General features: G+C 51.5%; 1 long non-coding RNA gene across 1 annotated transcript; it reads left to right on the top strand.

Annotated features, from left to right (window-relative positions):
* The first annotated feature begins 249 nt into the window (after nt 1-249).
* Nucleotides 250-10,616, top strand: LOC146334003 (uncharacterized). The gene is made up of 3 exons (XR_014786421.1): nt 250-640; nt 8,557-8,667; nt 9,786-10,616. It is a non-coding gene; the product is annotated as an uncharacterized LOC146334003 (long non-coding RNA).
* Nucleotides 10,617-14,186: the final 3,570 nt, after the last annotated feature.

Below are 14,186 nucleotides of genomic sequence, written 5' to 3'. Positions count from 1 at the left end.
GCCCGCGAGGAGGCCGCCGCGCCCGGGGCCGCGGGAGTAGAGCGCTGCGGCGGGCGGCCACCCCGAGCCGGAGACGTTCGAGGAAGGCGCGCGGCGCCGCCGCCTCTGCGGTGGCCGCCCCGTGTGGCTTCAGGGGCAGGGCTCGACAAGAGGCGCTCCACGCCAGAGGGCGCCCGCGTGCCCCTGAGCGCGTGCAGAGCGGGCCGCCGGCCGAGGGAGGCGGCTGCGCTTCGCGGCTGGGCCGGCGGGGGCGCGCCGGGCCCTCCCCGGCGGGGCGGGGGGGCCTCCCGCGGCGGGCCCGGCCTCGAGCCGCGTCTCGCCCCGCGCCAGCGAGCCCGAGCGCGGCGCTGATCCCGTCGCGCCCCGGCAGCGCCAGCCGCGGAGGCCCCGGGGACGGCGGGGGCGCGGCGCGGCGCAGGCGGCGCCCTCAGTCGGTGGGCTGGCGCGGGCCCTGAGGGCGGCGGCCGGGCGGCGTCCTGCCCCTTTGCCTCGGGAGCGGCGCGAGGGCCGGGCGCGGGGCAGCCGCTCCGGGCGGGCGGCCCTGCAGGGAGCATCCTAGAATCCCTGGACAGGGGGTCGGAAGGGGCCTGCAAGGCCATCGAGCCCAGCCCCTGCTCAATGCAGGGTTCCCAGTCACCTGGTGAGTCCACGGGTCTTCGCGACATGCTTGGGTCTCGATCGCACGCAGCAAGCAGTCTCCCACTGCTCCCACTCTTCTTGTTGTAGGCCTGGGTTTCATCGCCTCTGCTTGACTGACCTTCAGCCTCTTGCTCGCTCTCGTGTAGGTTCCCCTGTGGCTCTTCTCTGCAGGCTGTCCTCCAGTCTCCTCCGCAAGTGCCTGGAATCGCTTCCACAGCTCCACTGCTTCCACTGGTGCAGAGTGGCGTCGAGTTCTTCTCCTAACCGTCACCCTTTTCCACGGAGTATCCTCTACTCCATTTTTCTTCACCTCAGCATTTCCCACTTCTGCCTCCTCTTGCTGTTGCTCTAAAGCTTTGGTCTTCTCTTTGCTGCTGTAGTTCCCCCATTCTGTCCAAGAACGCTTCGTGTTCTCTTATTCCCCGGAGGGTCGACAGTCACTGCTCCAGTCCGCTTACTTTTTCTTCCAGCAGCGTCATCAACTTGCACTTGTTGCAGGCGTGGGCCATGCTGATCTCAGGCAAGAAAACAAACATGGCACAGGCCTTGCAGGCCACCACCACTGGAGAGTCCTGTCCTTCCATTGCCTCTTTTCCTTTTTTGTGTCTAGCTTTGTGATTGTTCTAGACTAGCCTGCGCCTGTTCCTCTACTCAGTAGAGGTTAAAAGCAGAGTCCCACTGGTGTGGAAGTGTGTGTCACAAGACAAATAAATGAAAAAAAAAGTTAGTTCAAAAAGACCAAAAAATGTTAGGGGCCTCCCCCTTGACCTCCCCTGCCGAACTCCCCCGGCCAACTCCTGTTTGCTCCCCCTGTCCACTCTCTCTGGGAGCTTGCTTGCTTCTGTAGTCCCTGGACCAGCCAGAGCAGCTTGCAGAGTTTAACTCTGCTGTGTGTAGGGATGTACGAAATTGGCCTTACCTGGCTCCGCCGGGTTCCGTTGGGGGCGGGAGGTGCTCCGTCGCTCCCCCCGGAATCCTGGCCAGCTGGCTCCGCTCCGCAGGGATTCCACAGAGCCGCCAGCTGGCTCCGCCAGCAGCCGGACATCTGGCCGCTGGCTACCAGGGACGCAAATGGCGGCGGCCATAGCCGCCACCATTTGCGTCCCTGTAGTCAGCCGTGATAGGCTACGTAAATCTTTACATAGCCCATCACGTCTGACTTAAAAAACAACAACGCACATATGCAAATGTATGCCGCCGCCATTTGCATACACGCGCGTGTGTTTTTTTTTAAGTCAGACATGATAGGCTACGTAAATCTCTATCACGTCGTGTGTGTGTGTGTTTTTTTAATCTAGCCATGGTAGGCTACGTAAATCTTTACGTAGCCTATCATGTCTTTTTTTTTTTAACACTGGAAATGGCGGTGGCGGCAGCCAGTCAGAAGACCGGCCGCCGCCGGAGTCGCCGCCGCCTGGAAGATCCGCCCCAGGTAAGTCTCGTCCCGGGGGGGATCCGCGGGGGGGTGGCAGGCCTTTCCGCCACGGAGTTCGGGGGGCCGAATGCACTGGCATTTGGCCTCACCGAGATCCGTGGCGGAATTCTCTGCCATCCCTAGCTGTGTGAGGAAGTCCTTCCTTTAATCTGCCCTGAATCTCCCACCATCCAGCTTCATAGGAGGACCCCATTGGGTCCTAGTATTATCGGAGAGGAAGAAAAATGTCTCGCTACCCACTTTCTCCACACTAGGCATAGATTTTTTTGTATCTGCCATGTCTCAACCGCCTTTTTTCTACGCTAATCAGTCCCAGATGTAACCTTTCCTCACTGGGGGGTTGCTCTAGCACCACCATCGTTTTAGTTGCCCTTTCCTGCACTTTTCACAACTCTACAATATCCTAAGGAGGATATTTACCTAGGGAGGTGGAGGGGCTCTCCCACACTGGAGGCGTTCAAGACGAGGCTGGGCAGCCACCTGTCGGGGACGCTGTGACTTGGATCCCTGCATTGAGCAGGGGGTTGGACTCGATGGCCTTGCAGGCCCCTTCCAACCCCACTATCCTAGGATTCTAGGATTCTCCCTGCAGGGCCTCCCGCCCCGCAGGAACGGCCGCCCGCGTCTTGCAAAGTATTAGCTATCCCGCCCAATTTTGTGTCATCTGCAAATGTGATCAGCATTCCCTGCACCTCCTCCTCCAAGTCATTAATACAAATGTGGAAGAGCACTGGGCCCAGGACTGAGCCCTGCAGTACCCCACTCGTTACCCCTCCCCAGTTTGTTGTTGATCACAAGCTGAATATGAGCCAACAGTGTGATGTGGCTTCTCCCTCGTCACGTCTGTTATTTACCTGCCTTAAACTGATGTCAGTAATGTTACTGGCAATTAAGATAACTACACCCGTGTGTTTGTTTAGTGTTTAAACTGATAAGAACCCTTGGCAGGAATGAATCCAGAGCAACCAGCCCATCATGCAGACGGGACATTGGCACTGTGCCAGCCATGGTGACATTGAAATGGCGGAGGAGGACGTGTACTTCGTATCTTACACCCCAGTGACTGCAAATATCCTGGGGCACCTTCAGCTCCTCCCCATACATGGAGCAAATGTAGTGCCCACCGGTCACCCGGATTGGCCACTGTTGGCAAACAGTGCAGTTTAATCTTACATTATGATTATTTATTTATTTATTTATTACATTTGTATTCCCACCTTTCTTCCATCATGGAACTCAAGGTGGCTGCATGTGGTTCCCAGGGGTCTCCCTTCCAAGCACTGACCAGACCCAAACCCGCTTAGCTTCAGCACGGTGGCTGCCTCATGTGCCTTCAGACGATGCCTTGGGACTTTGGCTCTTTTGCAGCTTGAAAGTTACTGTTTCTGAAATAAATAAGGAAACTTGGTAACAGTCTAATGACTGTTCCTAACGGCTTTTGGCCTTTTTGAAAAGTTCAAGTTGAGAACAAGATTTGCATTTACTTTGGATGATGGTGGCATGGGAAGTTTTATTTGGCGCTTAGCATCCACTTATGGGTGGGTGAACCCAAATTTGGATAGGTGAACAATACATCCATTAAGAGCTCTCTTCCTGAATCGCGGGGAGTATCAACATTTTTCAGTTGCTTCCTTATGAAATCTGGTCTGTGTGCACCCCAACATTCCCTGTTCACTGGAAAAATAGAAGTTTTACTGTCTCTCAGAATTCAAAACAGTTCTCCAGAAAGCTGAATTTGGTGCGCATGCAGCCATGTGATTACTAGAAGAACCTGAGAATAGGGCATTGGTGTACATGTCCAGCCCTCCGCCCACTGGCAGGTTTGGTGGTTGCCCTCTCAGCCTGCCCTCGGGTCTCCTGATGCTGCTTTGAAATGCCAGATCGGTTCAAAGTAAGACCTCCCTCATCCATGACTTAATAGTGGCTGAGGCGGCTGTTCTGGCACGTGTAACCGGACCTGGTGGGCGCGCAGGGAGGAGCCAGTCTCTCCCAGCTCTGCCCACCGGGGTGCTTGCTTCGGTGTCAGGGGCGACCCGAGGGCTGGAGAGGGAGTTGCTGTGGTGTGTAGGTGCTCCAACTCCCTCTGCAGGCTCCCTTCATTCCGACTACCGGTCCGGAGGGTTTTCACCTTGTGTTAGGCCAGGGGATGGGTTGGGGATTCTGTTGGTGCACTGCCCACCCTGCTGCTCAACAGACTCCCTGTCACAGCTGGCCTCGGGGGCGCTGTTGACGTCGCCAGATGGTTGATGCTGGGGGATGTCTGCTTTCACGCGGAGGGCCCCTCGTCTGGAGTGGCGCAGGATTTCATGGTCTCCGTGACTGTGCATGGACCCTCCGGAAGGGGTGCCTTAAACCAGGGCTATGCATCTGAATGCGCTGAATCTGAATCCTGATGTGAATTGGGGCACTTCAGGGCTGGCTCAGTGCAATCCGAAGCAAATCCGACCAGCACCAGGGTGCTCAACGTGAGGCTGGTCACCGCCGAAGCGCCCCGGTCCGCCTTGGAGATTCAGAGCTGGTCTGATGCCTTCTGAAGCCCAGACAGCCCGTCTCCAAAATGCATCAACTTGGGAAAGATTGGGGAGGGGGAGGGAGGGGAGGGGGTGGGGGGAGGGAGGGAGGGAGGGACCTTTGGCGAATGGCGACTGTAGTTGCCAAATTAGGGCTGAACTTAACCCAGCAGTCTCCAATCAGTGACAGCGGGAGGGCGGGCGATACTGGATATATTGGAGATCAGCCTCTGTTTGTTTCATTGCGTGAGAGAGAACTGGTGGTTACAGTTTGAGAGCTGTGTGGGTTAGTTGGCTACATCTATGGGGCGTGTTGCACTGCAGCTTTGTTCTTATTCTTTCCCACCCAGCCCTTTTCATTTCAACTATTCCCCTTGTTTCTGTTCTAGGTAATTTATTAAAAAACCCAACATTGTTAGTTTCCTCCTTGCCTTGCCTTGTTCTTAGGCTACCTCCCGCCCCCCCCCGCCGCCCTTCTGAATTATTCAGCCAACCTTCCTTGTTCTTTGTTTCTTTCTCTCTAGATTCTTTTTTTAAAAAACAAGCAAAATTTAAGAGGTGGTTTTGGTTGCCTTTCTTTCATTGTTCCTTTCTTTTTTTGGAAATGCTATTGACCTTAAATGCAGCGGTGGACCCGGAAAACCCCGCTGCAGGCATAATAGACAATTTTCTCTTATTCCATGCTAAGGAGAAATTGCACATTAGCAATCGAATGCAAAAGAGCTACCCCCATTTTTTCGGGCAAGCATTGTCCAGAGTCCCTTTCAATGGGGCTAGATGCCTATGAATCCTGCCGTGGATTCACAGTGTCTGAATCAATATTGCCTGTATACGAAGCCCTGCGTCCCCCAAATTAAGTTTTCGTTGTTCTAGGTACGTCTGCTGTTAAAGCACGAACGCACTTCTTCCGGATATCGCATTTGCACTTTAACGTGATCCAGAGTCCTATACTTGTATGCTTGCATCCTGCGGGGCTAGAGAGCCTGTGCCTTGAGAACGTACAGAGAAACTGTGGCACCACTGTACACTGCCCACCTGCCCCGCTTTCCCACAGCAACAGAAAGGAAGAGCAGAGCCTGTGGGGAAACAGCACAGAGTCAGGGATGTGTCCTGACGTTGGGTGGTCAAGTGAGGGGGAGGGCATAGCAATGGCACGCAGGTTCTACCCCCAGACTTACCTGGCCAATTTTGATGACATTAAAGGCATCTATGCCAGCAATGGCTATGGGGGGAAATGCACAATTGCGGGTTTTGTCCCTATCCTGCAAACCTCCAAGGTGTCATAGTTGCTACCCCGTTTATGGTGCACCCAGGATTTTCCCTCCTTTGGGGTAATCGTGCAGGTTTCTGATGATGTATTGGGTGCCTCCCAATTGGAGAGGCTGTATATGAAGTTTGGTCCCAATCCTGGAAACGTCCTGCACTTTAGAGCCACCCCCCCACACACACAAACACAGCTTGTCAGGGTGATGCTGGAAGCACTGAATTAAGCCCCTGTACTTCACCCCACACCTCGCTGGGATATTGTGGAAGGTTGAAACAGGCTGTGGCAATGTTGTCAATGGGTGAAACAGCTTGGGCGGGAGGACTGCAGCGGGATGGCCTTGTAGGCCCCTTCCAACCCTACTATTCTATGATTCTATGGGACGGGATGACTCAGATTACTCACAGTAGCTTAATTACAGTAACTTGTTAGCCCGGTCGTGTGATGGGGCATCATGGTTGTTGTTGTCGTTCAGTCATGATGGACTATTTCACAAATAAGCTACTGAGTAGTTCATTAAGCCACTATGGCTTAAAGGGACATCCGAACGCAACCTCTGGGAGTTTAAACTAGAGATGAGTTTGGGGTGTCTAAACTTGGGGCCTCTTCTTTCAGGTGAGCATTACAAAACTCCAGAAAAAGATGTCCAGGCCTGAGATTTTCAGACTTATGAGCAGCTCTAGCTCAGAGACCAGGAGTGGTGGATGCTGGGTGGCGAACGGGACGCGAACTTCCTCTGCTCTGGAGCGTCCCAGCAGCATCTGGCTGGCTGCTGCTATTGACAAGGGAGGTTAGATGGGCCTTGAGAGTCGTCATTTTAGAGCTGGCGAGGGAAGCTTGATAAGCTTACAACCTCATCCTGTTGGCTGTGTCTGTTTTGAAGGAGCAAGGTGATTCACAAGCATCTTCACTCGTGTGCTGTCACCTAAATGAAGTAGCTTTCCTCCCACCAGTAGTTGTCATGCCACAGGATCACTGCACCACCATCTACTGTGTGAGCAGTTCCCGTAGCCTCTGAAGCCACGAGCCGTGTGCGTTGTGCAGATGGCTCCATCAGCAGCTCTCCCTTGAGGACCGTCCATCCTGGCATGCAACAAAACCACATTGTTCACCTGACCCGCAAGGTTCTTTCTTAGACATGTAAAATACGCTAGCCAAAAAGAACGGTATTGATTAGTTTTTATCCCTCCTGAAAATACAGCTTCAAATCATTAGAGTTTTTTATAGCATCCTTGCTGTTCGGAGCCTCCAGTAGTGTTCGTATTACAAGGAGGGTGCTGCTTCCTTTCATTCGCCTCCGAACGCACTGCAGGGTGGGAGGAGTGGTGAGGAGCACATCGCCGCCGCGCTCCCACTGCCCTGCTGTTGTGGCTAGACAGCCGAAATTGGCTGTCTAGCAGTGGGACCTCGGCGGGGTGGCCGGACGACAAGTAGGGAGTGTCATACCAGCACTTCCGACCTCCCCGCCCCCAGGAAACCCCCTTTTCCCCCACTCCACATTGCTCTCCCGAGCACAGGGCCAATCCGCCCTGCCTACGAGGTGGCATGGGAGGGATGGAGGTCGGTACTCCAGGAACCGACCTCGGGGTGCCAGCTCTGAGGGCAGTTCCCAGGAGCTGACCAGTCCTTTGGCCATCTAGCCACTGACTGACAGCCCCAGGAATGCACCCTTAGATACTGTTTTTAGAAGGCTCTTATTCTAGAAAGTACTGGACATGACTTGGCTAAATCTGGAAAGCATCAGGCGGTGTGGCTTGTGGATGGCATTGAAGGTGGCTTACATTCTTCAAGCAGAAGTCTGCACCCCGATTTCCCTCTCGAACACATTTTTTTAAGTTTTATGACTGAAATATGTTTTCAAAGAAATGGATGCAGAAAATACAGATAAAGGACAAACCGAGCTTCTGGCACGTGCACGACCCATTCGAATTATGAACACATGAAAGCCCTCTCCAAAAGTAGCTACATCTTGTGCTCTCAGCCTGTTATAAAACAAAATTGTGCATTGGCAGGCACAACAGGGAAGAGACTTCCTTCTGCTTCCTTCGCCATACGTGGGCGGGCCTTGCTGTTGCAGGTGGCATTCCCTTTCGTTCTTAGCGGAGCCCCTGAGATACTCCCTTTCCAGGGCAGGGCTTCATCCCTTATATCTGTGCCTGCCCACCACTCCTGCTAGACACTCTGGATCCCAGTGGTTCCAAAGACCATGTCTTACTCCTGGGTGTGTGGTCTTCTGCTCCTTGGTTCAGAGCTGCTCCTGGGGCAGCCAGCTCAAGGGAATGTGCTGTTTAGGTCTCCCCCACCAAGCCTGAACGAGCGTCTCAGGCAAACAGCCCATCAAATGTGGGAAAAGCAGTTTAGCATTTTGCACAAACAGGCTGTCCAAGCTCACCAGATGGCACTGAATTACCTGAACCAGAAACACAACGCTACGTACTACAAGGTACCAGGAGACACCCACATCATGGTGCAGGTAAGACTGGGGTGATACTAGCTAGAGGATGCTAAAGACAAGATCATTTGCTTTAAATGGTTTAGAGGAAAAATTGCAGGCATTATTCTGGCTGTGAATTTTACATGGGACGGTCCGGCAATTCCATGACTGTGCCAAGTTCTGGAGCCAGAAGAGGACATGGTCAAGAGCACACAAAATAACCCCTTATGGGTAGAAACAAGCCCATTTAAGAATTAATCTGATTGCTTTTCAGACAATATATGGGCGTATGTACCACATCAATACAGTGGTGGTGAATGCCAAATGCCCTGATAACCACACAGCTGTGAATCTCGAGGACTGCGAGATACCACCTGAGTCACTGGTGAGAAAAGAGGCCTCTATTTCAAGTTTTTACGATGGGTCTGATGAAGATAAGGGAAGGGTGTGAGTCTTGGAGGTGTGCGCCCCCCGCCCCCAGGTAAAGCAAAACTTGCAGCGTGATAGTTGACTCTGGAGACTGTGGCGCACGCAGAGCCCTGTGAGATCAGCTCCCTACTGTTCCCATTTTGCGGCGGCTTGGTGAAGTGGGTCGCTGGCATGGCCCATACTACACGTAGGCCACGTTGCCACACGGTAAGGGTCTGAGTAAGGGTCATTTTTTATTTCAGCTGTGGGGGGGAAGCAAAAAACACCCAGAGGTGGAGTGTCTCCCATTTAATGTTGGTGATGTGGTCACTAAGTTAGATGGCTTAAAAAGAAAAAAAATGAGATTTGTGGCTGGATAAATCATTTTAAGGACCATACCCCTTCTGTTGTTAAAAAAAAAAAGGCGGGAGGTGGAGAAAGTATTTGGCCTATGTTAGAAGCTCTTGCTATAATTACGGGCTCTAAAAATTAACCAGAATAAAGGTCTTAACATGCAGTAGGTCTCCCATTGTCTTTAGGGCACAATCTTATGGTTCCTGGGCCATAGGCCGCAGATATTTTTATGGGCAGAGGGAGGTTCTTCCAGAGAAGCTTGTGTTAGAAGGAGCAGCTTTCCTCATCCACGCCTAACAAGCTGCGTCTACCAATGTTCCCACCTTCATGGAAGTATTAATGCAGCACTGTCCACCCTTGCATCTGGCTCCCCGAGAGAGAGAAAAATAGGAAGATGCTTGAAAAGGGGGGTTGGACTCAATAGCCTTACAGGCCCCTTCCAACCCTACTATTGTGGGATTCGATGATTCCACACTTTTAAATCCCATGGATGCCTCTTTCATTTCATGGATGTCTCTCTCGTTTAAGTGATAGCTGGAGCAAGACAAAATTGTTGCAGCGCTATAGGAACAGTAGCTTACTGTCAGAGGTTCCCCAGAGCCTCAGGCATTTCAAGTAAAATCTGTCCCAACCCTACCTGAAGATGCTAGGGATTGAGCCTGGGACCTCCTGCATCCAATACACATTATAATGCAAAACATTTGTAACTATATTTCCCCCATTTACCTTTGTTTCTTGTAGAAACTGGAGTGCAAGCTGGATGTGATAGAGCTTTCTGGCACTGAGACCTCATACGTTAATCATGGAGGCTGCCACGAGCTCAAAGGCCTCCGAACCCCGCCCGATGTTCCTGGCAAGCCATCTGAAGAAGAAGAAGCCACTCCATATGTGTGACATGACTGGAAAGAAGCTTCTGGCTCAGTCCTTTTTCTCCACAAAAATTGGCCCAGATTTACACGTAAAACCTCTGTCCTTGATGCTAGTTGTTAGAAGCCTAATAGCTTTTCCATCATACATTGGAGGGAGGCAATAGTTCTTAAGCGAAGGGAAGGTGGCAAGCTTGGCATGCCTGAAGAATATGCTTTGCATGTTTGCGTCTTTTATCATATATGGCCAAAATGTTGCACAGCCCAGAAACAATCTTGGGACAAGCGTTTGACAATGCCCCTATCATACCCCCTCCAGTTCCCTGGAAAAGAATGTTCTTGTCTGGCTCCAACATTATAGAGGCTGTAGTGTATATCGTAGGAATAGTATAGCACAGCCGGCACTACAGATTTAAACCAGGCTTGGTTGCCCATCATGCCACTGTGGGTATCTCCTAAGAAGATGATCATTCCCAGTGATCTATGGTAAAAGCACTGGTCAATTTCGACACAAGACGGATGTAACTGCTATTGTGTCCTGTCACCTATGATAGGGGGGGAAAGCTTTAAGCTTTCCGTTTAAAATAAAAAATAAAACTAGCTCAACTTGCAGCCAAAGACTTGCCTGACTATTTTGAAGTCAACCGTAATATAGAGCCCTTCCTTCTCACCAATCATCATGAATAAATACCCACCTTTACCTAAACCCTGTGTATTTTTTCTCCCACTTCTACTCTATGGGACTCCTTTGATGCTTCCACACTAGGATTTACTCTGGAATTGCCCCTCTTAGTTTATTCTCTTTTCATGGACACCTACATTGATCACAGGCTGAAGATGAGCCCACAATGTGATGTGGCTGCAAAAAGGGCCAATGCTCTTTTGGGCTGCATTCATAGAAGCATAGCTTCCAAATCCCGGGAGGTACTAGTTCCCTTCCACTCATCTCTGGTTAGGCCTCATCTGGAGTACTGTGTCCAGTTCTGGGCACCGCACTTGAAGAAGGATGCAGGCAAGCTGGAAAAGGTTCAGAGGAGGGCAACAAAGATGATCAGAGGACTGGAAACAAAGCCCTGTGAGGAGAGATGGAAAGAACTGGGCATGTTGAGCCCTGAGAAGAGAAAACTAAGGGGAGGTAGGAGAGCGCTCTTCAAGGACCTGAAAGGTTGTCCCAGAAAGGAAGGCCAGGATCTCTTCTCGATCACCCCAGAGTGCAGGACATGGAATCATGGGCTCCAGGGACAGGAAGCCAGATTCCAGCTGGACATCAGGAGAAACCTCCTATCAGAGCAATACGACAATGGAACCCATGACCTAGGGCGGCGGTGGGCTCTCCCACCCTGGAGGCCTTCAAGACGAGGCTGAACAGCCACCTGCCAGGGATGCCCCGACTTGGATTCCTGTGCTGAGCCGGGGGTTGGACTGGATGGCCTTGCAGGCCCCTCCCAACCTCCTGTTCTGATTCTCTGATTGTCATCAAGTCATCACTGTTCTGCGGTTTCAGTGCTAGTGCTGCTGCCGCTCCTCTGCTGGCGCCTCTTCCTTGTCCTGCATGCTCTAGTTCTCATTGTATCACCATGCTGATACACCATATTGATATGGTTCTGGGAGGAAGATACAATGAGAGCTTGTGCAGAACAAGGAGGAGGTGGAGGAGAGTTACACAAAAAGGACATCTGTTTCTGTGAAGAGTTGCTGGAGGATGGCAGGCTGAGGAGGGATGGTTGCATGGAGGGAAACAGCATTGGTAGGGGGAGAATCTCGGTGCTCCGTGGTGAAAGGAAAGCATTCTGCACATGGGCAGAGGCACTTCATATTTAAGAACCTAAGAGTCGTGCTGCCTCAGACCAAGGTCCATCTTCTCCAGCATTCCGCTCACACAGTGGCCAACCAGATGCCTATGGGAAACCCGCAAGCAGGACATGAGTGCAACAGCACCTTCCCACCCATGTTCCCCTGCTGCCAATGTTGGTGCAATGTAAATACATTCTAGCCATTCTAAATTTGCATGCATGCATGTACTTCTGAAACTTTTCAGGTTGCTTGCCTGGGGGACACCTCTAATGACCTCTGCATTTTCAGACAAATTTACTCAAAGACTATTGGGGAAGGGAAGGGAAAGCAAATCCCTCCCTCCCCCAAATTGGAGAACGCCCCTTCCACATCAACTGCTGCACCTGTCCTTCTGAAACTTTGCTGGTTTCTTACTTCGGGACAACTCTAGGGGGGTCTGTAATTTTCAGAACAGTCTACAAGGAAAACGGGGAGATACGTGTGTCCTCTTTTGGAGACCTCAAAAAGTCAAGGCCGCCTTTGCACAAAAACCCTTGTAGCCATCATTCTGAAATTAGGCAGACATCATCTCTGATGTAGCAATGAATCCTGAAACATTTATCCAGTTCTTCCAAGTAACACAGATGTTATTGGCAGTTCCCTTTAAAAGAAAATCAAAGTATAAACCCCACACCTATTTTCCTGACATTGGGCAGGTGCAATCCCCTTCTAGGGGGCTACCATGCCTGAAATTATCATCCAGCTCTGACCAAGAGAAAAAAGTTAGTTTTTTCCCCCTGATTTCCCATGGTAGTCAGCAGGAAGCATAAAGACTCGTTTTGCCAAACCTTGACTCGGGTTTGGTGCTGAGCTGAGGTGGTCTGACTACAAACTGGCCTGAGCAGAAGCAGGATGTTTCCCCAAATGGTGAATCGGGGTCTGAGTTGAAGTGGGGTGGGGGTCAGTGCACACTTCGTATGTATGTATGTATGTAATTTATACACACATGGAAGCACAGCACCTGCGCACACCACACCCACACCTGTATAGATATATTAGGATATATGCAGATATATAGATATATTAGAAGTATGCTTAGGCTCAGATAGACTATATATATATACGCGCGTGCAAATTTGTGTTATGGGCCTGTGCCCTGGATCTTGTAATGACCTGGCAACACCCCTGGCTGTGGTAGTGGGCGTCCTTAGGGGCCACCCCTACGTAGTCTGTGGGACGGATGAGGGAAACCGAGCATGAACGATCTGCATGAAAATGCAGGAGCCCCCCACCCGATAGTTACTGCCTCCCACCATAGATATAAATGCCAAGTCATGTCCTGATCTCCCTAAGTATTATCTCGGTAGCCCTCACAACGACCTTGGGAGGTAGCTCAGTGTTACCTCATTCGCTCATTACACTGATGGGGGCTGACCTCAGGAAAACTTTGGCATTTTTACCACTGGCAGGTATTGGAGAAATGGAGCCTTGAAGAGAGGGAGCTTTTTATTGCTCTGTTCTGCCAATCATGTTGTGACTCTGCAGCCTCTGAATAAAGTGACAGGAGTCAGCTTCTTTTTCTGAACAGATGAACGGCTTTGGCAGAGGGCCACACCCTACAAAATTATCTCTCCCCCCTCGGCACTCTTTCTTTGCTTCTAGCCATATCCTGTCCCCTCCCCCCATTTAGTGGTTAGGGAAGAGGGGCAGCAGGCAAAACTTCTTACCCTTCAACAACATATAGTTGCAGAAATTCATTCTTAAAAGTGCAGAAGTATCTGACCACCTTACAAAGTATGGGCATGTGTACTGTGTAGTTTAAAAAAATAGCTGACCCCTTGTTAGCTGTCTGAATTTAAAAAACACAATTTTAATTGCCTTAATAATCACTTTAATGGTGAGGATACAGGTGTGAGGAGATGGAGGCCTTGAGGAAACTAAGCGCGGAAGGTGTAAAAACAGCTCACCATTTGCAGACGTGTCTGAATGATTAAGCCAGCTTGAATCCTTAGATGTAGCCTTCAGAACCAACTTATACAAGATTGGAGTGTGCATCTTAATGCTGAAGTTCGAAAGAAACATTTCGGGAATGCAAACCGTGGAACAGCTTACATGTGTATAAGCTACATATAGAACAATCCCTATCAGACTTAACGACTGGCTAGACGCCCCCTCCCCGCTCCGGACGCTGACGCGCTTCAGCGCACGGAGCCGAGCATCGCATCCCACACATCTGATCTGTATCGGTCAAACCGCTGCAAATCTTGTGGGAATTCTGGGCAAGAACGTGTGAGATTGAAGCCTTTCGGGCTGCTGTCTTCAAAGAAAACCACATCCGGCGTTGCTCCCTCTCAAGTCGCCTAGCGCGGGACCGCAGCATGAGCAGCCCCGCGGCAAAGCGGCTGCCGAAGGCGGGCGCAGCCCGCGCAAGTCGCGGCACGCGGTCGGCGAACGGCGCGGCTCAGAGAAGGCGGCGCCCCGCACGCTCGCCCCCGGAAGGGCT

This window comes from Heloderma suspectum, chromosome W (genome assembly GCF_057233095.1).
Source record: "Heloderma suspectum isolate Gila_16-S chromosome W, 16-S_ref, whole genome shotgun sequence".
NCBI lineage: Eukaryota > Metazoa > Chordata > Lepidosauria > Squamata > Helodermatidae > Heloderma > Heloderma suspectum.
The sequence above is the reverse complement of the archived record's forward strand: the minus strand, read 5'-3'. Positions and strand labels throughout refer to the sequence as shown.